Source organism: Mirounga angustirostris, unplaced genomic scaffold (genome assembly GCF_029215605.1).
Source record: "Mirounga angustirostris isolate CCGP_5_RB_7025 unplaced genomic scaffold, mMirAng1.0.hap1 SCAF_16, whole genome shotgun sequence".
Classification (NCBI taxonomy): domain Eukaryota; kingdom Metazoa; phylum Chordata; class Mammalia; order Carnivora; family Phocidae; genus Mirounga; species Mirounga angustirostris.
The window spans coordinates 36,404,236-36,431,900 of NW_026991724.1; the positions used below are offsets into that span (position 1 = coordinate 36,404,236).

General features: G+C 43.5%; 1 long non-coding RNA gene across 2 annotated transcripts; it reads left to right on the forward strand.

Annotated features, from left to right (window-relative positions):
* The first annotated feature begins 10,914 nt into the window (after positions 1-10,914).
* LOC135362792 (uncharacterized) lies at positions 10,915-26,695 on the forward strand. 2 transcript variants are annotated; one of them, XR_010408001.1, is made up of 3 exons: positions 10,915-11,279; positions 15,412-15,506; positions 26,156-26,695. It is a non-coding gene; the product is annotated as an uncharacterized LOC135362792 (long non-coding RNA). The 2 variants fall into 2 exon arrangements; XR_010408002.1 differs by lacking the exon at positions 10,915-11,279 and adding an exon at positions 11,397-11,516.
* The last annotated feature ends 970 nt before the right edge of the window (positions 26,696-27,665 follow it).

Consider the following 27,665-nt stretch of genomic DNA (forward strand, 5'->3'; position numbering starts at 1 on the left):
ATTAATTTAGAGGAAAGGGATACTGTATGTGAAATTCAGCTTGGGCTTTTCCCTAAATGCAAGATAAGGCCATGTGTAATATTTTCCCTAAAACTAGAATATATTAATGCATGTTTGAGAATTTTAAAACACCATGGTCAATACCAAAAGCTATATTTTGCATATTTGGACTCAATCATCCATTAAGAACCTATGTTGTCCTCTGGGCATATTTATCAAGATAATTTTGTTCTAAATAGTATAAAATAGAAAATTTGTGATCGATATAATTTATGTATAACCTTCATTATTGTAAATTTAAGGGGAAATGCATCATACAATTACGATTTTTTTTTTTTTTTTTTTTGCACCAGTGGAACAATAAAGTTGCTATTAACAATTTTGGACTTTTTACCCTTTCATACTAGATGTGTAGAAGGAGCTAATAGAATGCCTGTGGAGTTTAATAGACTTACGTTACAGCACTTGCTTGTTCAACTCTCAGTTTAAGCACTTTTTGAGCAAGACACCATCTCCTCTTTGGTTTATACCCATCTGCTTTCCTTGGCCTTAGCCTGTTCTCCTAGGCATGGTGTCCACGTAAACTCTCAGAAGGCTCATTTAACAAATTATCCCAAAACTTAGTGTCTTGAAGCAGCAAACCGTTATGTCACGGTTTTCTGGCTTAGGAATTTGGGAGCAGCTTAGCTGGTGGTTCTGGCTCGGCGTGTCTCACGATTCTGGCTGTAGCTATAGCCATCTGAAGGTGTGAGTGAGGCTGGCTTCCAAGCTCATTCACATGCCCGTTACCTGGAGGCCTCTGTTCCTCTCCTTGTGGGCCTTTACAAGGGTAGCTTGAGGGTCCTCATGACATAGCAGCTGGCTTCCCCAGAGTGACCCATACGAGAGAGCGCAAGGAGGCAGCCACATGCCTTTTTATGACCTGACCTTGGAAGTGACATACTGTTGTTTTTGCCTTACTCTGTTAGAAGGGAGTCACTAAGTCTAGCTCATGCTCGATGGTAAGAGGAATTCAGCTCCACCTCTTGAAGTGAGAAGTTGCAAATTTATGGGCATTTTCAAATGACCACCTCACTTAACACTTCACCATCTGTCTCCTCCCCCTCCCCCCCATTGATAGATGTCTAGCACTTGTTAGATACTATGGTCTGAATGTTTGTGTCCTCCCGCCCCCCCCCCGGGCCCCCAAATTCATATTGAAATCCTAACCCCCAAAGATGTTGAGTGGTGGGGCCTTTGGAAGGTGCTTAGGTCGTGAGGGTAGAATCTCATGAATGGGATTAGTGTCTTTATAAAAGAGCCCCCAGAGAGTTGGCATGCCCCTTTCTACTTCGTGAGGACACAGAGGTTGGCAGTAAGCAACCTGGGGAAGGGCCCTCACTCAGCCAGGCTAGTGCCTTGCTCTTGCACTTAACAGCTTCTAGAACTGTGAGAAATAAACTTCTGTTATAAGCTACTCGGTCTATGGTATTTTGTTATGGCAGCCTGAACAGGCATCAGGTTTTATGGGAACAAGTGTCTGTAAAGTTATAGAATTGGTACCATTAAAATCAAGTATGCTAAGCTTTTCTGTAGAACCTGATTCTAGCAAACCCTTTCTTTACTTTGCAGGTGTCACTTTGTGTAAACCTGATTGTGGAATGGAAGTTGACATGTTCATTTTATGCACATGTTCTGTGAAATACAGCTGGAAGGGTAAAGATGTGACTTGAGAATACTTGAATTTAAGCTTAGAGGTAAAATAATGTTAGCGCAGGGTATAAAGTATATCATATTTTTTTGGTGAAGTGAAGAGACCAGATTTGAGAAACCAAAAATCTACTAATTTTTTTTTTTTTTAAACCAGAGCTCTGCTAATCTTAATTTGCAGATTTCTTTACTGAACAAAACTTGAGCACCTGCTATGCCAGACACAGGCAGTGGGTATAAAGGTGAACAAGATATGGTCCCTAGCTTTGAGTATGAAGACAGACCAGCAGTAATAGAATATAATATTTCCGGGAGAGCATAGAAGGACTTTTGGGGGTTAGGGGTGTTGGAGTAAAGCCTGGAGAGGGTTTTATGAATCCTCATGAGACTTCAAGTCACAGGCAGTCAGCCATTTTTTTAGCCTTGTGAGGCTAATGCTTGACCTGCAGTCCCGTATTTTATAGCTAGAGCCAGGCTATCAGTGTTCCATGGACTGAAGCAAGTTAAACTCCTACCTGTCTGTAATGAGAGAAATACAAAGGAAATGTGGACTAAGAATAGACACACTTAACACCAATTTGGCAATTTTATGTCTGTTGATCTAATGAATTAGGGCTCGTGTTTTGTATGTCTGCTCCCCTGGCCTATTTTTTCTAGTTTTTCGGTTTTTCTGAAAGTGCACATGAGCAGGGGGCGGGAGGGGCAGAGGGAGAGAGAGAATTTTAAGCAGGCTCCATGCTCAGCGTGGAGCCCAACATGGGACTCAATCTTAGGACCTTGAGATCATGACCTGAGCTGAAATCAAGAGTCAAGACGCTCCACTGACTGACCGTCGTTGCGACGGGTCCGGAACGCCGGGGGCGGGGCGCCCTGACTGGGGACAGCGGGCGGGCGGTGAGGGGGTTGCTGGGAGTGGGCCTTGCTAGGGGAGTGAGGTGGGAGGAGTCGGGGATGGCAGGAGGTGGGGGGGTGCTGGGAGAACTGTCTTCCCAGTAAGTTGTTACTACTGTTCCCCCGCGCCCCACCCCGCCCCGCCAAAACAGGAATAATTTTGTTTCATTATATTTTATGTTTTATCCGTGAAAGTAAGTGCACTTGTAAAACACAATATAGAGGGCATCAGATGGAAGTAAAATTTCTACCATATCTCCTCCTTCCTCTTTGAACATTTTGGTTTAAGTCCTTCCAGGCTTCAGACCTCTTTTTTTAACCCCCTCCCCCAACTCTTCCTTCCCCCACAGAACTAGACAAAAAACACCGCACAGATTTGCAAAAACAAAAATGGGGTTTGGCTGTTCTAACGTATAATCTGCTTTTTCTGTCCCACGAAATAATAAATCTGGACATTTTCCCACATCCATATGGAATACAGATCACCATTATTATCTTTAATGATACCGTTTTCCCATCATATGGATGAGCATATTTGCCCAATCTGTTTCTAAAAAACTGTTCCTAAATTTTGTTTGGTTTTGCTTGTGTATCTTTGCTCACCTGTCCCACAATTTCCTCAGGAGAAACTAATGGAAGCAGAATTGCTGGGGCAAAAGGGATGCACAGTTACTATTTTATTTTATAACACGTTGCCAGGTTGCCTCTAGAAAAGTTGTTCTAATTTACCACTGAACCAGCCACTTACACATTTTTCACAGTGGTGTGGAACTGAATAAAGGAAACTTCATTTAAAATAGAGGCATGAGACCAGAAGGGGAGTGCTCACCCCCTACCAACTCCAGGGCAATTGCAGATTCCAGCTCATACCTTGCATTTTCCAACAGGAAGAAGCCTACTTTACGACCCCAGCAAGCAGGAAGATTTTTCTCCTTGCCCAACAATAGCCCAGCCAAGGAGAAACTCATCACGTTTCTCACTTTCCTCCAATGGACTTTTGTTCAAAGCCACCCGCGCACCGCCCTACTTCCCTTTTTTCCCTATAACGTTCCTGTCCTTTGTTCTCCGGACGTGTGGGTGGTTTTGCCGTAGCTTTCATGTCTGAATTGCAATTCCTCTGCCATTTCTGAATAAATCCATTTTGCTGGTAAAGTAACTGGCCGCTTTATTTTCAAGGTTGACAGTAGGTAGTCAGTAGGTAGTTTGGTTTCCTAAAGCTCCTTACCTCTCACCTGGGCTCCTTTGTTTCTCTAGCACAGAAAATCCTTCCCTGTGGGGAACTGGCTCAGAGTAGAATACCTGTTGGGACTACAGGATTGTCATGGGGGAGACACAGCCTTTCCCCAGAGAGAATAATGGTCCCTTAGGGAGGGGGAGGAGGTTGGGAGACTGCACCTTAACCCTTTTATCTCCTGGGTTGGGGCAGAATCAGGTCGCTCCTCCCTGAGGTTTGGGGTGTGTGTGGGTGTGTGTGTGTGTGGTGTGTGTGTGAAGGGGGGATGTGTATAAATTATGCAGATGGTAGCTGCTTTGTCTGTCCTGTTATTTGCTTCTTGCAGACCAGTTTGTTCTGGTGGCGGGAAAAGCAACCCAATGCCATGGATACAAATTCCAAATTCTTGGATTGCAGAGCAGGGATGGGCCCTTGGGGGTTACTCTCTGCAGTGACCCTCAAGCTTTTCTTTCTTTTTCTTTCTTTCTTTCCTTTCTTTTTTTTTTTCTTAAGATTTTTAATTTATCTTAGTGTGTGTGTGCATGGGTTGGGGGGAGGGGCAGAGGGAGAAAGTCTGAAGCAGCCCGAGGAGCAGACTCCTTGCTGAGCACAGAGCCCGAGGTGGGGCTTGATCTCATGACCCTGAGATCATGATCTGAGCTAAAACCAAGAGTTAGATGCTTAACTGACTGAGCCACCCAGCCGCCCCTCAAGTTTCTTGAATTGCAACTCACCTAGGAAATACTGTTTACATTATAACCTAGTATACACACACACACACACACTACACACATACACATATTGGTGAGGAAACAGTTTAACAAAAATAGTAACTGCCCTTAGTCTGATGAATTCTGGTACTTTTGGTTCTACTCCGTTTTATTAATAGTTTTTTTTTTTTTTAAAGATTTTATTTATTTGAGAGTTCATGAGTGGGGGGAGGGAGAGGGAGAAGCAGACCCCCTGCTGAGCAGGGAGCCTGATGTGGGACTCGATCCCAGGACTCCAGGATCATGACCTGAGCCGAAGGCAGTCGCTTAACCGACTGAGCCACCCAGGCGCCCTTATTATTAGTTTTTAAATGCTGGTCTTGACCCACTACATTTATTTCATGATCCTCAACTGGCTCTCAACCTGCATTTGAAAAACAGTAATCTAGTTAATCTAGTTGAACCCACTCATTTTACACGTGGGGAAACAGGCCAGAATTGGAAGAGACTCAATCAAGGACATCCAGGGAGTTACAGTTGAACAGAACTGGTTCCAGACTGATGCTGACAGACATGGCCAGTGGGGAGATGACTGTCCCTCTCAAAAATGTATGGGAATCAATAGCTCTGTTATATGCTAGCAATAACCAATTAGAAGCTTGTTGCAAAAAATATCCAATTTATGATGGCAACACAAGCCACAAATAATTATGAATAAACCTAACAAGAAATGTGCAAGAATAGTGTGAAGAAAAAATGTTAACTTTATTGAAAGACTTAGAAGAACCACTGAATACATGTAGAGACAAATGTTTCCTCATTTTTAAGAACCAATAGTATAAATACATAAATAAATACTCAGGAGAGCCTGGGTGGCTCAGTCTGACTCTTGATCTCAGCTCAGGTCTTGATTTCAGGGTCATGAGTTCAAGCACTGCATTGGTCTCCATGTTTGGCATGGAGTCTACTTAAAAAAAAAATTCTTCAATTAATCCATAAGTTCAATTCAATCCCAACTAAATCCCAACAAGTTTGTTGAGGAAAGTTCACATGGGAAGGAAAATGCACAAAAACAGCCAAGGCATTTTTGAGAAAAGATTGAAGAAAGTTGTCCTATTGTGTATCAAAATACTGTAATAGAGTGTTAAGGTGGTTCAGGAATCAAAATATATAATAATGAAGCAAAATGCAGAATTTAGGAGCATGTATATAGGGAATGTAGTTTATGATAAAGATGACATTTTGTAGTGAAAAAAAGATTATACAACATATTTTTTTAAACAAAAAGGGCTGAAGGGTCCTGGGATCGAGCCCCGCATCGGGCTCCCCGCTCGGCAAGAGACCTGCTTCTCCCTCTCCCACTCCCCCTGCTTGTGTTCCCTCTCTCGCTGTGTCTCTCTCTGTCAAATAAATAAAATATTAAAAAAAAAAAAAGAACCAAAGACCTTGTAATTCTATAAGTTTTGCTATAGCCGTCCAATAAGTCCCCCTTTCTCCTCTTAAGCTAACTATTGTTGGCTTCTGTTGTTTGTTGTCAAATAATTTTATTCCTAGATGTCCCTGGTAAAATAAGTTTGGAAAACCCCATGTAAAATAGTTCGCTTTACTGTAGGATTTGTCAGTGAATCCTTTCAAAAGGGGTAGTGTGTGCAGCTGTCCCATTGTTCTTTGACATTAACACCCTTCCCACCTTGCCCTACTGTCCCAAGAGATTAGTGGTCTGTTTATACAGACACACTCTGGGAAACTCTGTCCTATTCATACTTAGGACAAATGAATATGGCCGTAAGGATTCTGCCATTTCCACTTGGCATTTTGCTGGAAGCCTTTCTCATTTGTGTGTTGTGCTGTGTCAGCTGTCCCACTTTCTACAAATTTGTTGCCAGGAACCCATTATAATAAAAGTAAATAGAAAATGGTCTCTGCTTTAAAAAAATTCCCCTAATTTTCCCCATTAATATTATTCCTCATGTAGGTGCATAATTATCCCTTTATCCAATGTGCCACATATCAGGGCAAGGTGATCTGTTTCAGAAAATAGAACCAATTCATATACTACCCTACACAGAACTTGGTGAGAGAATCATATTTGGGGTAAGTCGCTTCTTGGCTTGCATGGCATTGGCAGAGGAGTTATTAGCAGAGAGATACAAGGACTCGGAACACTGGGCTGAGAGGTGTACCAGCCACTGGACCAGGCTGAGCCTCAGGCTGTTTAGTTTGTCCATAAAAAGAGGGTGGTGATAGTGTTCCTATCACAGGGACATTCTGGTGCTCAGATAAATTCATAGGGGTGAAAGTGCATTATGAAGGACAAAGCACCGTATCTGTAGGTATCAGCCTAGGCCCTCTCACTTCTAAGAGGCAGAAACCCACCCTGACCTAGCTAAAACAAAACAGGAATTTGTGTATTTGCATAAATGAAATATCCATAAATATCCATGAGGATTTTAGTTCTCCGGAGGGCTGGCTCCTGGGGGTTTCAACAATACTATCAAGATCTACTTCTCTCCATTTTCCGTACATTTACTGTTTTGACTCTTACCAGAAGAGGGGATATGAATTAATAAATATGCCCATGAAAATGAGTGAGAGGTTCCACAGTCCTCACCACTTATGTCAGGCCTTTGCTGACTGATGATACTTGCCATGGACTTGGGCCTGTGAGCTTGAGACCCATAATTACATTCGGCGTCAGGAAGAAAGGAGCTGTCAGTCCAACTTAGTCCTCCTTCCCTGAATGCTAGTTTCTAGCCAGTTCCTTTTCTTCTCCCATCAGGAAATGAGGGTGCTGGGCATATGAAAGACAACTTCTTATTTGGGGAGGTGGATAGGAAACACCCACTAGGGCTATAGTTATTAAACACGGATGGAACTGAATTGGATGCTCTCATCTAGCTGCTGGCTCAAGTTGGTAGGTTCATGAGTCCTTATCTGTAAAGGAAGGACTTTTGGCTTTCCATTTGAGGGAAAAGACAATTCCACTGCTGGAGAAAGGAAGGACGAAAGGAAGGGAGGGAGGGAGGGACAGAGGGAGAGGAGCAAGAAGCAAGGGCAGGGAGTCATAAGGGGCTGAGGGTGCCTGCAGAGCCCTAGGCAGGCCAGACTGGAGGGAAGGCAGAGGATTTTCCTGAACAATTCCCTTTTCTTCATGCCTTCTCTGCTCCTCCAGGTTTCTGTGGACATCAGTTTCCAGTTTTTAAACTTATTTTTATGACTATAAAAGTTAAATATGGTCATTGCAGATAAGAGAAACAAAAAACTATAAAGAAGCTGAAAAGCACTCCCTGATCCCACTGACTGGGACCCAAAGTTTGAAGAAACCAGGCCTAGAGACCCAGCATGACCCTGGACCTGCCTGCCTCTGATCTCCTCTTTCTACTCCCTGTGCTCACTGCATTCCAATCACACTGGCCTTTGTCCTGCCCAGGCCTGCCTTTCTGCACAGCCCTTGTCCTGCTGCCTCGAGTACTGTCTGCCCTGTCCCATCGGTTCCTGGCTGGCTCTTTCAAATCTTTTTTTAAGATTTTATTTATTTGACAGAGAGAGACACAGCAAGAGAGGGAACACAAGCAGGGAGAGTGGGAGAGGGAGAAGCAGGCTTCCCGCTGAGCGGGGAGCACGACCCGGGGCTCAATCCCAGGACCCTGGGATCATGACCTGAGCCGAAGGCAGATGCTTAACCATCTGAGCCACCCAGGCGCCCTGGCTCTTTCAAATCTTTAGGTCTTCAGTCAAGTGTTGAAAGCCCAACTCTTTCCCTGCCACCCAGTCACTTTCTATCAGTGAACTTATTTTTTGTAGTCTTTATAACTACCCAGATGTACATTCTTTTCCCTTTTTTTGGATTTTTAGTAATGTATTTTTAAAATTTTAATTGCAGTATAGTTAACATACAGTATTATATTAGGTGTACAATATAGTGATTCAATAATTCTATACATCACCTGGTGCTCATCACAAGTGCCCTCCTTAATCCCCATCACCTATTTCATCCATCTCCCCACCCTCGCCCCTCTGGTAACCATCAGTTTGTTCTGTAGAGTTAAGAGTCTCTTTCTTGATTTGTCTCTCTTTTATTCCCCTTTGCTCCTTTGTTTTATTTCTTAGATTTCTTAGATTCCATTAATGAGTGAAATCATATGGTATTTGTCTTTCTCTGACTGACTTATTTCACTTAGCATAAAATACTCTAACTCCATTCACATCATTGCAAATGGCAAGATTTCATTCTTTTTTAAGGCTGAATAGTTTCCCACCATATCTATATCTATATCATCTATCTATCTATCATCTATCTATCTATCTATCTATCTATCTATCTATCTCCCATCTTCTTTATTTATTCATCTATCAATGGACACTTGGGGTGCTTCCATAATTTGGCTATTGTAGATAATGCACCAAGATGCTTTTATTCCTTTGAATTGGTGTTTTTGTATTCTTTGGGAAAATACCCAGTAGTGTGATTACTGGATCATAGGGTAGCTCTACTTTACATTTTTTTGAGGAACCTCCATACTGTTTCCCACAGTGGCTGCACTAGTTGAATTCCCACCATTAGTGCAAGAGGGCTACTTTTTCTCTACATCCTCACCAATAGTTGTTGTTTCTTGTGTTTTTGATTTTAGCCATTCTGACAGGGGTAAGGTGACATCTTATTGTAGTTTTGATTTGTGTTTCCCTGATGATGAGTGATGTTGAGCATCTTTTCATGTGTCTGTTGGCCATCGGGATATCTTCTTTAGAGAAATGTCTGTTCATGTCTTCTGCCCATTTTTAAATGGATTAGTTGTCTTTTGGGTGTTCAGTTGTATAAGCTCTTTATAGTTTTGGATACTAACCATTTATTGGATATTTCATTTACAAATATCTTCCCAGCTATACATTCTTTATTGGTTCACTTGTTTAATTGTGGTTTTCCCCAACTGAAATGGAAGTTCCATGAGAACAAGGACATCCATCACTGTGTTGTACCTGGCACATAATTGGTACTTAATATTTGTTGACTGACTGATAGATACTTCTTGCTTCACAAAGCTTTTCCATATACATGAACTTGTATAATCTCAGTTAAATAAGGGGATGGATTATGAAAGTCATTTTCTTTTTTTTTTTAAGATTTTATTTATTTATTTGAGAGAGAATGAGATAGAGAGCGTGAGAGGGGGGAGGGTCAGAGGGAGAAGCAGACTCCCTGCTGAGCAGGGAGCCCGATGCGGGACTTGATCCTGGGACTCCAGGATCATAACCTGAGCTGAAGGCAGTCGCTTAACCAACTGAGCCACCCAGGCGCCCCTGAAAATCATTTTCTAAGGAAGGAATGAAGGCTTAGAGAGGTGGAGGAAACTGCTTGATGTTACAGAGCCTGGAACTCAGGCGTCATCATATCCAGTTCACTATGGTCATTGTGCCTCCTTGATGCTGCTTTAAGGTGAAGATGAGGGTTTTTCTATTTGCTTCTTTTCCTCTCTTGGCCTATCTTCCCCATACCAAAGGAGAAACTGATGACTGGGTGGTTGGATCTTTTCACAAGGAGGCTTAGTCATCTTTTTGCACAATCTTGGACAGAGAACCTTTAATGAACTTGATGTAAACAGCCCCATGAGCAGCAGGAGAGCTGAAGGAGGAGGAAAATCTTGAACAGATGTCTGGTTGCTCATGGGGCGAGTCAACCCACAAGGTCAAGCCTGTCTTAGATTCACTGATCTTTGTGAAAGTCCTTATCAGGAGATAATCAGTTCTTTCTAGCAAATTTCTGGATCTTGGCATAATGTGGCAGTGGGTCTGTTCTTGACTTGTCCAGTGGTGCAGAACCTGTCAGTCGATTATTCAAGCAGCTCACTCTCCATTCCTTTTTACTCACCAGCACTCACTTCCACTTATACAGGTGGAAATATCCAGGGACTGCTTTGTATGTGTCCTTTGTAACATAGGTATGTGACCTGACCTGGCCAATCACATCTTAAGGGAAGTTTCTTGGGGAGAATGGGACCTCCTAGGAAAAAATGTAATCCAATCCAAGATAATAGAGGTGTAAGGGAGGAGAAATTCTCTGTGTGGTGATGTGATTCCTTGGAGATACTTTGGCTGTCTTGCAAACATGAGGGGAACATCATCATTTTGGTGAGGACAGCAGGATGAAAAGATGGAGAGAGCTTGGACCTTAATGACCTCCTTGAACCACTGAGCCAACACTTGAAACTTCCTCCAGATTTCTTGGAAAATGGGAGAATAAATGTCGTTTTTTGTTTCAGGTATTTTTGGTTGGGTGTTCCCTGCCAAACTTGAAACAGCTAAAAGTATCTTAAAGGACATTTCCAATTTCATCTCAGAGAGTCCTACATACAAGTTGCTGTTATTAACATGGAAACTGGGTTTGCCTAGACCTTTCCCAACTGTAGACTGGCCGAGGTCCTATGAATGGTAATAACCAGTACTTTTTTTTTTTTTTAATCTTTTTTTTTTTTTAAGATTTTATTTATTTATTCATGAGAGACAGAGAGAGAGAGAGAGAGAGAGAGGCAGAGGGAGAAGCAGGCTCCCAAGGAGCAGAGAGCCCGATGCGGGACTCAATCCCAGGACCCTGGGATCATGACCTGAGCCGAAGGCAGACGCTTAACCATCTGAGCCACCCAGGCGCCCAATAACCAGTACTTTTTCACCAGTTCTGGTCCTCACCAACATGGAGCAGCACCTCCTCTAGTCACAATCTGCCTTTTATCCACCACAAAGTCTCATCCAGCTATTTCTTATAATGTATGGGGCTGTCTCAGGTGAGTTCAAGAACCAGTCCCATGTTTTTTCTGCTTCACCTCCTTTGTTGTATCTGCTTCTTGTGAAGCCTCTTGATGGTATGTCTTCTCATTGTCATCCCTCCTTGTTGATGTGAAAGAGCACTGAAATGGGAGTAAAGAGACTTGCTTCCTATTTGGACTATGCCATTGACAAAATGGCCTTGGATGAACCCCTCTCCCCTGCTAGGCTCCAAGCACTATCTGGACAATGATGAGGTAGGTGGATGATATCATCTCTGAGGTAGTGTCTTAGCAGTGAGGTGCTGGGATCCCAAACTCCTGTCCTCAGAGCTTGGGTCTGCAGTGTGTGCCAGCTGGGAACACAGTCCCTATGTCACCTCCCTAGGCTGATGCATGAACTTAGGCTCTGCCTTCATCTGCCATGCCAGTGGGCAGAGCCAGGGACTGCCAGGAGCCCCCTAGAGGTGGTTATTTGCACTGAGGAGCTTTGCCTCTGCGTGGGGGGCTGAGAGGTGGTGGGGAGGGAAATGTGTGGGCAGGTGGCTCCTCCTCTACAGTGAAGTCAAGGACATGGCCACCTGTCTGTGCTAGGAATGCATATGCTAGGAATTTTACCTTGTCAAAGTTTCATTCTAATACAGACCTGCAGGTGGAGTAGGCTGAAGGGAGAGGACAGAGAAGGGAGAACACCAAGCAGAAGGAATAGCATGTACAATGGCCCTGTGGTGGGGGAGAGTGTGATGTTTGAGCACCTGAAAGAAGTGAATGAGGGAGATGTGGAGATGGGCTGGAGGAGGCAGAAAGTAGCATGCACAGGGTCAAGCTGGCCATGGTCAGGATGTTGAACCTATCTGTGAGACCAGTGGGGAGGCTCTGAAAGGCTTGAAGCAGAGGGGATATGACTGGACCTGTAGTTTGGCGGCAGCAAGGAGAAAGGGTAGAGAAGAGCCCAGGTGGGTGTGTGGTTCTGGGTGGGAGACTAACATAGTCACTTGGCTAAAGGTGATGGTGCAGAAACTAGACTGGTGGACAGGCATGGATGGCTTGAAATATATGTAGGAAGAAAAGCCATTTGGAACCGATTTTGCTGCAGAGGGTGAGGGAAAAGGAGGTATCAGAACTAAATCCTTGATTCTGGATACTATAGCTATGTGAAAGGTGATATTATTGGCAAGATGGGGAACTCTGGAGGAGGACCGGTCTACAAGGATGCTCAAGTTCAACTCGGATATAATGAACTTTAAGTTCATTCGAGACATCTAAGTAGGGTTTTTTTAGTGGGTTTGGTGGATCAATCCAGGCTTGCAAGCTTTGCTGGCTGTAGCGAGACAATTGTACCTGACTTTGAGAGCAGCAAGAAGACTTTGAAAGGGTTTAAGCAGATGGGAACCTGCTTGTGGCTTCATTGTGAGGATAGACTGGAAGAGAGCCAGAAAGAAGGTGTGGGGACCTCTGGAGGTGAAGGTACTTTTGAGTGCATGGCAGTTGCAGCATGGATGCTAATGGGACCACTGAGAAGAGGAGAAGCAAGGGGGAGTCACTGGCTCCTCTCTCCTATGAAATGTGGGCAGCCTTCCCTTCTGGACCTGGGCCTCCCCATTGGAAAAGAACACCTCCGTCTGCATAGCCAGGCCACCTCAGGCTTGGGCACCCCAGTTTGGGATTGCTGCACCTGCTGCCCTCCAGTGCTCTCTCAGGAACAGATCAGTGTTTCTGTTGCAAGAGAGGCCAGAGTCTCTGCAGGACCAGGGAGAGGCCCCTTTGCTCACCTGCATCCAGGGGAGAGGACTGCAGTTTGCATGAAGGAGGCAGGCAGCAGTGTACAGACGGCAGCTCTGTAATTGCATGTCTGTGCCTCACAGCTCCTGGAACACTGCATCTGGGGGCTGCTGGGTCCCAACTGGCCAGAGAGGGAAGCCAGCTCCCAAACTGGTATAGACTTCAGACTCAGTTCCAGGGAGACCAGGGCTGGGAAGGGCTGGCTTGCCTATGATTCCTTCCTGCACCTACATGGAAGGGCTGGGTGGGAGGCCCAGTCCTGCCTAGGGATGCAGCCTGGGGTAGCGGTTACACTGGGTCCCCCACTGACGGTTTCTGTCAGTGTCTGTCAACTGTTACTGCTCTGAGAGGAGATAAGTGTAGAAATTAAGTTAGTCTTCAGAAACATTATAAATTTGACAGAGCAATTTTAAATTGCTTATATAAAAAACGGGCTTGTATTTTATAGGTTTTTGTGTTTTTATTTCATTTTTCTAGAAATTCACTTTTTTAAAAAAAGATTTTATTTATTTATTTGACAGAGAGAGAGAAACAGCGAGAGAGGGAACACAAGCAGGGGGAGTGGGAGAGGGAGAAGCAGGCTTCCGGCGGAGCAGGGAGCCCGATGCGGGGCTCGATCCCAGGACCCTGGGATCATGACCCGAGCCGAAGGCAGATGCTTAACGACTGAGCCGCCCAGGCGCCCCTCTAGAAATTCACTTTTATTGTGTATTACAAAAGTGTCAGTCTGCCAACAAATGGGAAATAAAAATGAACCATATGTAGTGTGAGAAGCACTGGTCTAGGTGATCTTGGGCAGCCCCTTTCCTTCTCCAGACCTCAGCTTCTCCATATGCGGATAAACGCTGAGCATGTTTGGAGGTTTCGGGGGAGCTTTTGGCTCTGAATCCTTATTCGCTCATTCTTTCACTCAAGCACGATTCATGGGGCATCTGCTTTGTGCCAGACACAATACAGAATACAATGGCAAGAAATAGCAGAAGTGGCCCCTGCACCCTGGCAGTCAGGTGGGAGAAAAATTAGGGGCACATACGAGAGAATAGTTAGTGACACACTGGTAAGTGCAAGGAAGGAAAAGATTGGATCAACAGAGGAACTTGTCCTACCCAAAGGTCCAGGCGAGATTTCCTGAAGTGCTGTATGAGCTGGAGTTGGAGAGAACTGTAGGAAATGATTAGGTAAGGCATCTGCCTCTCAGGATCTACTTTCTACCCTTCCCCATCCTGCTCGGTGCCCAGGTGGGACTGCCTCACCAGGCTCTTGCTTCCAGCTGGGTTTGGCCACTGGGAGACATCCCCCCAAAATGAGTGCGAGGCAGCAGAGTGAGGTCATGGTACTTATTCCTCAGTCTCCCTCCCTGCCTGGGGGGGGCATTCCTCTACTTGTGGCTTCTGTGACAACCACAAGAGAGACCTATGACTGCGGAAATCTTAATAAACTGGGGGCCCTAGTTTCTGTGCTCTGAAACCCACTTGAGCATTGCACCAAGGCCATGTTTTGCATGGACTGCTTCCAGCCAGTGGCTATGGAGTAGGGATACTAAGGCATTCCTGGGAGATACAGGACTTCTCTGCTGGCTAATTTTGGCTAGAGGGCTCCCTGATAACCTTGACAAAACTTCCTTCGTCTGTACAGTTTAGGATGCTCCTACCTATCACTCCTTCCCTCTTTTCTTTATTTGGGGTCAGATTTACACCATGTCTGATCTTTCTCCCAGCCTTTCTTTGTTCTCTCCCCATTTTCTCTCATAAGTATTTTCCCTAATAAAATCCTTGCATGCTTAATCTCATCTTAGCATCTGTTTTCTGGACAACTTGCTTTTGTTGACAGGCCCTTTACCTGCAACCTCAAGCTCACTGGTTCCCAGCAACTATCTTGCCTCTTTAGGCCTGGCTGTGATTCTCACATTGCTAGTCCCTGGGTGGTGTTTCCCTTAGCCCTGCCTGCAACTTTTCAAAAAATCCCATCATTAAACTCTATTAAGTTACTGCTATAGACTGAATGTTTGTTTCCCACCAAAATTCATACATTGAAACCTAATCCTCAACATGATGGTACCAGGGATGGGGCCTTTGGGAGGTGATTAGGCTATGAGGGCAGAACCCTCAAGAATGGGATTAATGACCTTGTAAAAGAGACCCCAGAGAGATGATACCTCACAGAGAAAAGACAGTGGTCTATGAGCCAGAATGCAGGACCTGACAAGTCACAGAATCTGCCAGTGCCTTGATCTTGGACTTTCCAGTCTCTAGAACTGTGAGAAAAGCACTTCTCTTGTCTCTAGGCCACCCAGGCTGCAGTACTCTGTTATAGCAGCCTGAAGTGACCAAGACAGGTAACCTTTTTGAACATGATGCTTGTTTCCTGCCAGGTCTCCGACTGATACCATACTCCAGGCATGAGAACAGCCTGTGCAATGGCCTGATGTGTGAAGAACAGCTTGATGTGTGGATGGAACAAAAAATGGTCAGTGTGGCTGGAGTATAGAGTGCAAGGAGGGCAGGGTGAGAGAAATACAAGATGACTTGGGTCTATATTTGAAAAGTATCACAAAAAAGTTTTTTGAAGAATTTTAGGCCGAGGTAATAATATCACACTTGCACATTGTAAAGATGATATGGCTATATTATGAAGAACAGATTTGGGGTGGGCATGGAGTGGATGTAAGGAGAGTAGTTATTGGTATAGTCCAGGTGAGAGACAGTGGCTTGGACCAGGAGGGTGGCAGTGACAGTGGATAGTAGGAGATGGAATTGGTAGCACTTCAAAGTGGATTGGATACTGGGGTTTAGGAAGAGGGAGATGGAAAGAATGACTCCTAGACTTTGGCTTATATCCTTGAATGGAAGGATATAGATGCCATTTATTGAGATACTGTACACTGGAAGACAATTAGCTTTTTGGGTGTGGAGATCATGAGTTTGAACTTGGACATGCTGAATTTTGGGGTGCCATTGAGACTGCTGAGTGGGGAGATAAGTAAGTAGCTGAACCAAGGTCTAGGCAATCAACAGAGGACAAGTCTAGGGTGGAGATAGACATTTTGGTGTCATTTGCACATATAGAGGTATGAATGAGATTTCTTGGGGAGGGAATAGAAAATTAGAGGAAACAAGGTTTTAGGATCTTCATGACCTTGGATATAGCAATGGATTCTTAGATATGATATCAAGAACATGAGCAACAGAAGAAAAAATAGATAAATCGGACTTCATCAAAATTAAAAACTTTTGTGCATCAAGGGACATTATCAATAAAGTGAAAAGACAACCTACAGGATGGGAGAACGTGTTTGGTAATCATATATTTGATAGGGGTTAAATATCCAGAATATATAAAGAACTCCTACAACTCAACAACAAAAAATGAACAACTCAGTTAAAAAGATCGGCAAAGGACTTCAGTAGACATTTCTCCATAGAAGATATACAAATGGCTAATAAACACATGAAAAGATATTCAACATCATTAGTCATTAGGGAAATGCTAATCAAAACCACAATGAGATAGCACTTTTACCTATTGGGATGGCTATCATCAAAAACATGGAAAAGAAGTGTTGGTGAGGATGTGGAGAAATTGGAACTCTTGTGCTTTGCTAGAGGGGTGATTGATTGCTCTTCTGTGAAGGCTTTCTGAAGAGTGGGGGGCACAAACTCTCAGCTCCAGGGCTAGAAAGGAGGGCACCACCATTTTCATCCCGCCCATCAGCACTGAAAGCCTTCAGGGAGCAAAACAGCACCAGCTAGTGGAGGCCGGAGCTGGTTATTCCAAGCCCCACCCCTCTGTGCCCTGCAGGCGCATCTCCACTAGGACAGGTCCCCCTGAGAAGCACAACAGGTCCTTCCCCCAGAAGACCAGCACACACACGTTGCACACACCAAGTCTACTGATCATAGAGTGTTGCAAAGCTGCAGCTCTAGAGGAAATAGGATCTAGCTTCCTTCTTACTTTTATTATTCTTCTTCTTTTTTTCTTATTTTAATTCCTTTTTAAATTATTATTTTATTTTTATGTATATTTTGTTTTTTGTTTCTTTTCTTTTTTTAAAGATTTTTTATTTGTTTATTTTAAAGAGACAGAGAGAGAGAGCGCGCATGGGAGGGGGGAGGGGGCAGAAGAGGGTGAGACAGAATCTCAAGCAGACTCCATGCTGAGTGTGGACCCTGATGTAGGGCTCGATCTCACGACCCTGAGATCATGACCTGACCCGAAAGACCACAAATGCATGGAGGTTAAAGAACATCCTACTAAAGAATAAATGGGTTGACCAGGAAATTAAAGAAGAAATAAAAAAGTACATGTAAGCAAATGAAAATGAACACGACATTTCAAAACCTGTGGGATGCAGCAAAGGCATTCCTAAGAGGGAAGTATATAGCAATACAGGACTACCTCAAGAAACAAGAAAAGTCTCAAACACACCACCTAATCTTACATCTAAAGGAGCTATTTAGCAAATAAGCCTAAAGCCATCAGAAGAAGGGATATAATAAAGATTAGAACAGAAATAAACAATACAGAAACAAAAAGAACAGCAGAACAGGTCAATGAAACTAAGAGCTTGGTCTCTGAAAGCATTAATAAAATTGATAAACCCCTAGCTAGACTTATCAAAAAAAAAAAAAAAAAGAGAGAGAGAGAGAGAAAGGACCCATATAGATAAAAACATGAATGAAAGAGGAAAGATCACAACCAACACCACAGAAATACAATTATAAGAGAATACTATGAAAAATTATATGCCAAAAAACCAGGCAATCTGGAAGAAATGGACAAAATCCTAGAAACTTACAAACTACCAAAATTGAAACAGGAAGAAAGAGACAATTTGAACAGACCTATAACCAGGAGAGAAATTGAATCAGTAAGCAAAAGTCTCCCAACAAACAAAAGCCCGAGGCCAGATTGCTTCCCAGGGGAATTCTACCAGACATTGAAAGAAGAGTTAATACCTATTCTTCTATCCTACCTACTCAAACTGTTCCAAAAAGTAGAAATGGAAGGAAAACTTCTAAACACATTCTATGGAGCCAGAATTACCTTGATTCCAAAACCAGACAAAGATTCCACTAAAAAGGAGAATTACAGGCCAATATCCCTGATGAACATGGATGCAAAAATTCTCAATAAAATACTAGCAAATCAGTTGTAATTAAAAGAACTGTTGACTATGATCAAGTGGGATTTATTCCTGGGCTGCAGGATTGGCTCAGTATGCACAAACCAATCAATGTGATACACCACATTAATGAAAGAAGGTATAAGAACCATATGATCCTGTCAATAGATGCAGAAAAAACAACTGACAAAATACATCATCCATTCTTGATAAAAACCCTCAACAAAGTAGGGATAGATGGAACATACCTCAACATCATAAAGGCCATATATGAAAGCTGTATCATCCTCAGCCAATATCATCCTCAATGGGGAAAAACTGAGAGCCTTTCCCCTATGGTCAGGAACAAAACAAGGGTGTCCACTCTCACCATTACTATTTAACATAATACTGGAAGTCTTAGCCTCAGCTTTCAGTCAACAAAAAGAAATAAAAGGCATCTAAATCAGCAAGGAAGAAGACAAATGTTCACTGTTTGCAGACAACATGATACTCTGTGTAGAAAACCTGAAAGACCCACCAAAAATTTGCTAGGACTAAAACATGAATTCAGCAAAGTCTCAGGATATAAAATCAATGTGCAGAAATCTCTTGCATTTCTATACACCAATAATGAAGCAGCAGAAAACGAAATCAAGGAATCAACCCCACTTTCAATGGGGTTTCAAAAACAATAAGATACCTAGGAATAAACCGAACTAAAGAGGTAAAAGATCTGTACTCTGAAAACTGTAGAACACTTATGCAAAAAATTGAAGAGGACACAAAGAAATGGAAAAGCATTTCATACTCATGCATTGGAAGAACAAATGTCTATACTACCCAAAGCAATCTACACACTTAATGAAATCCCTATCAAAATACCACCAGCATTTTTCACAGAGCTAGAACAAACAATCCTAAAATTTGTAGGATTTAGAGCCACAAAGACCCTGAATAGCCAAAGCAATCCTGAAAAAGAAAAACAAAACTGGAGACATCATGATTCCGGATTTCAAGCTGTATTACAAAGCTATAGTCATCAGGACAGTAAGGTACTGACACACAGATCAATGGGACAGAATAGAAAAACCTAGAAATGGACCCACAACTATATGGTCGACTAATCTTCGACAAAGCAGGAAAGAATATCCAATGGAAAAAGTCTCTTCAACAACTTCTTCCCAGACACATCTCCAGAGGCAAGGGAAACAAAAGAAAAATGAACTACTGGGACTTCATCAGGATAAAAAGCTTCTGCACAGCAAAGGAAACAATCAACAAAACTAAAAGTCAACCGACAGAATGGGAGAAGATATTTGCAAACGACATATTGGATAAAGGGTTAGTACCCAAAATCTATAGAGAACTTATCAATTCAGCACCCCAAAACCAAATAATCCAGTTAAGAAATGGACAGAAGACACGAATAGACATTTTTCCAAAGAAGACATCCAGATGGCTAGCAGACACATGAAAAAATGCTCAACATCACTCATCATCAGGGAAATACAATTCAAAACCCGATTAGATACCACCTCACACCTGTCAGAATGGCTAAAATTAACAATACAAGAAACAACAGGTGCTGGTGAGGATGTGGAGAAAGGGGATCCCTCTTACACTGTTGGTGAGAATGCAAACTGGTGCAGCCACTCTGGAGAACAGTTTGGAGGGTCTTTAAAATGTTAAAAATAGACCTACCCTACAATCCAGTATTTGCACTACCAGGTATTTACCCAAAGGATACAAAAATACAAATCAAAGGGGTACATTCACCCCAATGTTGAAAGCAGCATTATCAACAATAGCCAAACTATGGAGAGAGCCCAAATGTCCATTGGCTGATGAATAGATAAAGAAGGTGTGGTATACATACACACACACACACACACACACACACTAGAGTATTACTTAGCCATCAAAAAGAATGAACTCTTACCATTTGCAATGTCTTAGATGGAGCTAGAGTGTATTACGCTAAGCAAAATAAGTCAGAGAAAGACAAATACCATATGATTTCACTCGTATGTGGAATTTAAGAAACAAAATAGATGAACATATGGGAAGGGGGAAAAAAGAGTGAAGGAAACAAACCATTAGAGATTCTTCTTTTTTTTAAAGATTTTATTTATTTATTTGTCAGAGAGAGAGAGAGCACAAGCAGGGGGAGTGGCAGGCAGAGGGAGAAGAGGGCTCCCTGCTGAGCAGGGAGCCCAATGTGAGACCCTGGGATCATGACCTGAGCCAAAGGCAGATGCTTAACTGACTGAGCCACCCAGGAGTCCCAAACCAGAAGAGACTCTTAAGGATAGAGAACAAACTGAGGGTTACTGGAGGGAGGTGGGTGGAGGATGGGTTAGATGGGTGATGTGTATTAAGGAGGGCACTTGTTATGATGGGCACTGGGTGTTGTAAGTGATGAATTACTGAATTCTACTTTTGAAACCAATATTGCACTGTATGTTAACTAATTAAAACTTAAATAAAAATTAAAACAAACAGGGGCACCTGGGTGGCTCAGTTGGTTAAGTGACTGCCTTCGGTTCAGGTCATGATCCTGGAGTCCCAGAATCGAGTCCCGCATCGGGCTCCCTGCTCAGTGGGGAGTCTGCTTCTCCTTCTGACCCTTCCCCCTCTCACGCTCTCTCTCTCTCAAATATATAAATAAATAAATGAAATCTTTTTAAAAAATTAAAACAAACATTATCCGGGGTGTGTCTGTGCAGGTGTATCTGGAGGAGATTAACAGTTGAATTGGTAGACTGCTTAAAACAGATTGCCCTCCCCTAAGCGGGTGGGCGTCATCCAATCTGTGGGAGGCCCACACAGAACAAAATGCCAGAGAAGGAAAAATTCTCTCTCCCTGCCTGACTCTTTGAGCTGGCATATGGGTCTTTTTCCACCCTCAGACTTGGACTTGCCCTGTATCTCACACCATCTGACCTCCTGGTTCTCAGGCCTCCCACTTGCTGACTAAAGATTTTGGGACTTCTCAGCCTCCATAACAATGCAAGCCAATTCCTTAAAACAAACAAGCAAATAAATAAATATCCTATTGATTCTGTTCTCTGGAGAACCCTAATACAATGTCACAGTCAAAATGGCAAGACGAACTTGGAGGTCTCCTGTATCTCCAGAATTTTTTTTTTTTTTAAAGATAATATTTACTTCACAGAGAGACAGCCAGAGAGGTAACATAAGCAGGGGGAGTTGGAGAGGGAGAAGCAGGCCTCCCACAGAGCAGGGAGCCTGATGTGGGGCTCAATCCCAGGACCTGGGGCTCGATCCCAGGACCCTGGGATCATGACCTGAGCTGAAGGCAGACGCTTAATGACTGAATCACCCAGGCACCCCTATCTCCAGAATTTCTGACCTACCCTGTAGAAGCTCTGAGGTAGTTCCACTTGGTGGCTAATGTGTGGGTTTAGAAGGTGTAGCTCTACAACTTCTATCAGCTGTGGGCCCTTAGTCACACTGAGTCTTCATTTATAAGGAAGAATAGTAATAGAGCAATGCTTCCCATATGGGGCTGCTCAATGCATCATCTAAGGGTCTTAAAAAAATACTGAGCCTGATTCTCATCCCCAGACATTCTTAATATTTTTTTAAAGTTTGTTTGTTTGTTTGTTTGTTTATTTATTTGAGAGAGAGAGAGGGCATAAGCATGGGGGAGGAGCAGAGACAGAGGGAGAAGCAGGCTCCCCGCTGAGCAGGGAGCCAGATGGGGGGCTCGATCCCAGGACCCTGGATCATGACCTTAGCCGAAGGCAGACGCTTAACCGACTGAGCCACCCAGGTGCCCCTCATCCCCAGACATTCTGATTTAACTGGCATGAGATATGACTGGACACTGGGAGTTCGTAAAGCTCCCCAGGTGATTCTGGCATTCAGCAAATTTGGGAAGCAGTATAATAGAGTTTGGCTGTGGGGATTATATTCAACAACCTGTGCAAAGCTTCCAGTGTGGCATGACAGCTCCAGCAAAGGCAGCTGTTAGGAATAAAGAGATGAAGTCATGTTTGACTGCAAGACTCCCAAAGGGGGTGGGCGCCTGGGTGGCTCAGTTGGTTAAGCGACTGCCTTCGGCTCAGGTCATGATCCTGGAGTCCGGGGATTGAGTCCCGCATCGGGCTCCCTGCTCAGCGGGGAGTCTGCTTCTCCCTCTGACCCTCCCCCCTTTCATGCTCTCTCTCTCTCATTCTCTCTCTCAAATAAATAAATAAAATCTTTAAAAATAAAAATAGCTTGCTTGGCTACAAAACGTGTACCATTCTTTCCTGCACATATATACATGTAGATTAATTATGTTATATGTGTTAATGCATATATGTTAATATATAAATTAATGTTGGGGCACCTGGGTGGCTCAGTTGGTTAAGCGACTGCCTTCGGCTCAGGTCATGATCCTGGAGTCCCGGGATCGAGTCCCGCATCGGGTTCCCTGCTCAGCAGGCAGTCTGCTTCTCCCTCTGACCCTAACCCCTCTCATGTGCTCTCTCTCATTCTCTCTCTCTCAAATAAATAAATAAAATCTTAAAAAAAAAAAAAAAGACTCCCCAAGGGGGTGACCAACCATGTCCCAAGCCCTGACTTTTACCCTGCTCCACACTGCTTTTCTTCTGCATCCTCAATCAGGCCACTGGCCTGAGCATTTCCAAGGAAGAAGGTGGGGCTATCATTTTAGAGAGGACTTGAGGAGGGTGGACAGACTTCTGTCTTGTTGTTTCCAAATATGTTTTCCAGACAGCATCAGCTTTATTTCCAAATGAACTACGAGCTGTGTGTGTATGTCCTAAATGTCACCTGCAGCCCCCCTGCCCCTGGAGAGCAGCTCAGCTTTGCTAGGACTCCATAAAAAAACAGTCCCCAGAAGCCCAGAACCTTCTCTCCACTTTCTGTGTGGGTCCTCCATGTCCTTCCTGCTTTCATGCCTGGATCTCTAGGGCTGCCTCTGCTTCACATCAGCTGGGTGCAAAATGAACTTTTCCACCGACTTCCAAGATAAGCTCATTCCCACCAGGCACTTTATGAGTTTAATACATTCTAGCTAAAGATTTGAGGATCACAAGGTAGGATCATGGAGCCTATGACAAAGATTCTTTCATTGACCGAATCCACTCAGGCTCCCCTCAACTCTTAACTAGGCCTGAATTTTGGACTTCCATATTCATCTTTGCATTGTTCAAATTTAGCAAGAATCCTGCTAAGTCGGGTTAACCAGAACCCTGCCTCCCCCCCATCCTGGATGTCTAATCACCCTCCAAATCTTGTTCCTCACCCCCACCATCCCTGATCAGGTGTGATCCCCCTGCCCTGCCCTCAGCAAGAACCCTGATAGGTGGGTTTGAAGCCAGACACTTGGTTCTTGGACCCGTTTTGAAAGTATAAGCTGTACTATAGTTGTATTATTGACCTAGCCTCACATTCTGTTCTTTGTTTAATTATGTTTCCTTAAGCTCTGTGCATGATTAATTATTAACCTTGCCCTTTTCACTCTATCCCTTGTTTGCACATTGATTATAAGAATCTGACGGAAAACAGATGGTAACATTTGTCTTTTTTTTTAAGATTTTATTTATTTATTTGAGAGAGAGAGAGAGCACACAAGAAGGAGGGAAGGGCAGTGGGAGAGGGAGAAGCAGACTCCCTGCTGAACAGGGAGCCCGATGTAGGGCTCTATCCCAGGACCCTGGGATCATGACCTGAGCCCAAGGTAGACGTTTAACTGACAGCCACCCAGGCGCCCCAGTAACATTTGTCTTAAAATTATCTGAGGTCCCCAGGTCCCAGATGATGCTTCACTGTCCAGAAGAATACATACCTTCAAATGGTTTCAAGACTTCCCCCTAAAGTTTCAATAAGCCCATAAACCTCCCTTCATGTGCTCACATTCCTACATAATCATGTATAAACTGGCCCTAGATTGAACAAAGCAAGGCAGATTTGGGAACGATCCTCTGCCTTCTCGTTGGGTTGCCCTTCTGATAATAAAACTTTTTTGCTTCAAAATTGATGTCCCAGATGCTGGCTTACTGTACATCAGGTGCATGGACAAGTTTGAGTTTGGAAACAGGTTTAGCCAGAATCCTCCAACCCCTGATGTTTCCTTTTTCCGTTCATTGACCTCCACCTATATAAATTCCCATTGCCCGTGTTGAAATCAGAGTTGAGCCCAACCTCTCTCCCCCGCTGCAAACTCCGACCTCAGTGGTCCCTACACCCATCATGATAGTCCACTCCCACCTTGAATGAAGTCTTCTTCACTGTGCTTTAACAGGTGCCACTGAATAATTTTTTCTTTACCAGAGAGAATGAATTTTTCTTCCTTTGACATCTGCCGCCTTCCTCGGTCTCACAGGAAACTTCTTTTCTCTGCCACACAATCTGCACCTCAGCAAAACAAATTCCTCTCTTGGTTTCCTACAAAAAAATATGGGGAAATACACACTCTTCTATATTCTTTGTGGTAGCATGGATTGGCAAATAATCTATGGGGATAATTTTGCAGTATCTATGTATTTATTTTTATTTATTTGAAAGAGGGAGAGAGACAGAGATAGTGAGAGAGAACACGAGCAGGGAGGAGAGGGAGAAGCAGGATCCCCCATGAGCAGGGAGCCTAACTCAGGGCTCAATCCCAGAACCCTGGGATCATGACCTGAGCAGAAGGCAGATGCTTAACCAACTGAGCCACCCAGGTACCCCTGCAGTATCTATTTAAATTTAAAATGCACTTACCCCTGGGTGTTACATGCAACTGATAAATCACTAAATTCTACCTATGAAACTAATAATACACTATATGTTAAGTTGAATTTAAATAAAATTTTTTTTTAAATAAAATAAAAAATAAATTAAATAAGGTAAAAATGCACTTACCCTTTGGCCCAGCAATTCCACTGCTAAGAATTTTCTTCCATATATACTTGCACACACATGAAATTTTCAAAAGATTAAAAACAACCCAGGGGGTGCCTGGGTGGCTCAATCAGTTAAGCATCTGCCTTCCGCTCAGGTCATGATCCCAGCGTCCTGGGATGGAGCCCCTCATCGCATCAGGCTCTGTGCTCAGCGGGGGGTCTGCTTCTCCCTCTCCCTCTGCCTGCCTGTCTGCCTACTTGTGATCTCTCTCTCTCGCTCTCTGTCAAATAAATAAATAAAAACAACCCAAGTGTTCATTAGTATATGATGTAGTTTTAGAATGTTGGTGAGGTCTGGAGCCAACGGCCAAGAAAGAATTCTTGAGACATCTTTGGTGCAAAAAAGGTGATTTTAATAAAGCACGGGGACAGGACCTGTGGGTGGAGAGAGCTGACGCAGTGGGGTTGTGAGGAATGGCTGATTATATACTTGGGAGGTGGGGGAGGTGAGGAAAAAGGGAGGTGTCCAAAAGGACTTTCATCTGCCAAAGAAGACCCTCAGGATACTGGAGGCCTGGCTACTGTCAAGCTAAGGTTGTTTTTCCTTCTATAAGGCATTAACTTTTAAGAGGTTGGGAGCTTCCTGGAGGAATGTTATACTCTGCCTATCTCAGGTCCTTGTCAATGGGCTGCAGGTCATAAAAGAAATTTAATTTTAGGGGCGCCTGGGTGGCTCAGTCGTTAAGCGTCTGCCTTCGGCTCAGGTCATGATCCCAGGGTCCTGGGATCGAGCCCCGCATCGGGCTCCCTGTTCCACGGGGAGCCTGCTTCTCTCTCTCCCACTCCCCCTGCTTGTGTTCCCTCTCTCACTGTGTCTCTCTTTGTCAAATAAATAAATAAAAATCTTAAAAAAAAAGAAAAAGAAATTTTATTTTATTTACTTTCCCTTCTACCTTTGTTTCCCACATCACTCATGGAAGGGAGGTGGTGTTAGGGCTCCAGGAAATTGAGTTGTGGGTCTCTGGAAGTTAGGCTATTGATAAGAATGCCTTTTCCTTGTAAATCACTAAGACATTGGTAAACTGAGGGAGACTCATGTTTTGTAGGACTGTGATCTCTATTAATTAACCATTTGTTTTTCCTTCCCTTAGTTTTAGGGTAGCCAGGAGCCAGGAGTGCCTGAGGAATGTCACGCAGATCCCAAAGGGGGAGGTGTTTCGAGGTGTCAGCTTGTGCTTTGTCCTCAACTTGCCGTCTGCTCCCTCATCAGTATATACATGTTTAAATAAATTATGGTACTTCCATGTAATGAAATAATATCTAGCCATGAAAAGAATAAGGAAGCTCTCTATGAACTGATGTGGAATGATTTCCGAGAGATGTCAGGTGCAGGTTGCGCACACATATATTTGCTAGTACATGTATAGCACATCTCTGGGAGCACGTAAAATTAGTTGTTCATGTGGAGTGAAACTGGGTGAGAGCAGGAGAGTGGGGGCAGAGATATTTTTACTGAAAATGCACCACACTTTTAAAATTTGGAAACTTCGGGGCACCTGGGTGACTCAGTCGGTTAAACGTCTGCCTTCAGCTCAGGTCATGATCCCAGGGTCCTACGTGGGGCTCCCTGCTCAGCGGGGACCTTGCTTCTCCCTCTGCTGCTCCCCCTGCTTGTGTGCATGCTCTCACTCTCTGTCAAATAAATAAATAAAACCTTTTAAAAAATTTTGGAACCTTCGAGTTTATTGTTTATTCAAAAATTAGATTATAACTAGTGATAATAAAAAAGACTTAGTACAGTGTCTGGCACATAGTACGAATTCAATAAATGGTAGCGTATTATTATTATTATTGTTGTTGTTGTTGTTGGCTTGGAAAGACCTAGTACAATTTGGGAGTCAGATGGGTAAATCAAAGGCAATAAGGACAGGAGACTGTTGTTGAGGAAACGTTCTTGGAGGTTTTTGCTCTTTTAAAAGGGCAATTAGGCACATGCATTTTGACTTTGGCGTTTGAGGTGGACATAAAGTTTTTAGTGCCTTTTCGTAAGCCAGCTAAAGTAGCATTCTGAGTGGCCCCTGCCCAATACAGCGAAACTAATGCAACAGGCTGAGTGAGGATGCAGAAGAAAAGCATCACAATACAGCATAACCACCAGAGCAAACTGTAGGGGGATGAGAAGATTGCAATTGAATGGGGCTCAATGTTTGATTACAATAGACCCCTCAGTTGCCATAGAAACAAAACCACCTCTTTGAAAAAGATACCAATGGTGCCAGGCAGGCATACATTAAAAAAAAAAAAAAAAGACTAAATTAAAATGATGCACAGAATGGTAAGGAATGCTCCTGAAATCGCTCCATCTGGATGGATAAATGAGGAAAGCATGAAGATAACAAGCAGTCTACAATGCAGACACTTCAGGTGGGCTGACTGAAACAGCCTTCAAACTGCAGAGGAAAAATGGTATTTGAATCTTGGGCTCTTCCTCTGTGACCAGGCCCCAGGTGCTGGTTTCCTCTGGGATTTCGGATAAGCAAGCCCCCATCTTGTGGGCTTGGGTCAGGACGCCATCAAAACAGGATTCTGGATAACATGGTGGGAGAGAGAGAGAAAGAGGGGGCAGGAGACAGGGACACAGAGAGAAAGAGACAGAGAGAG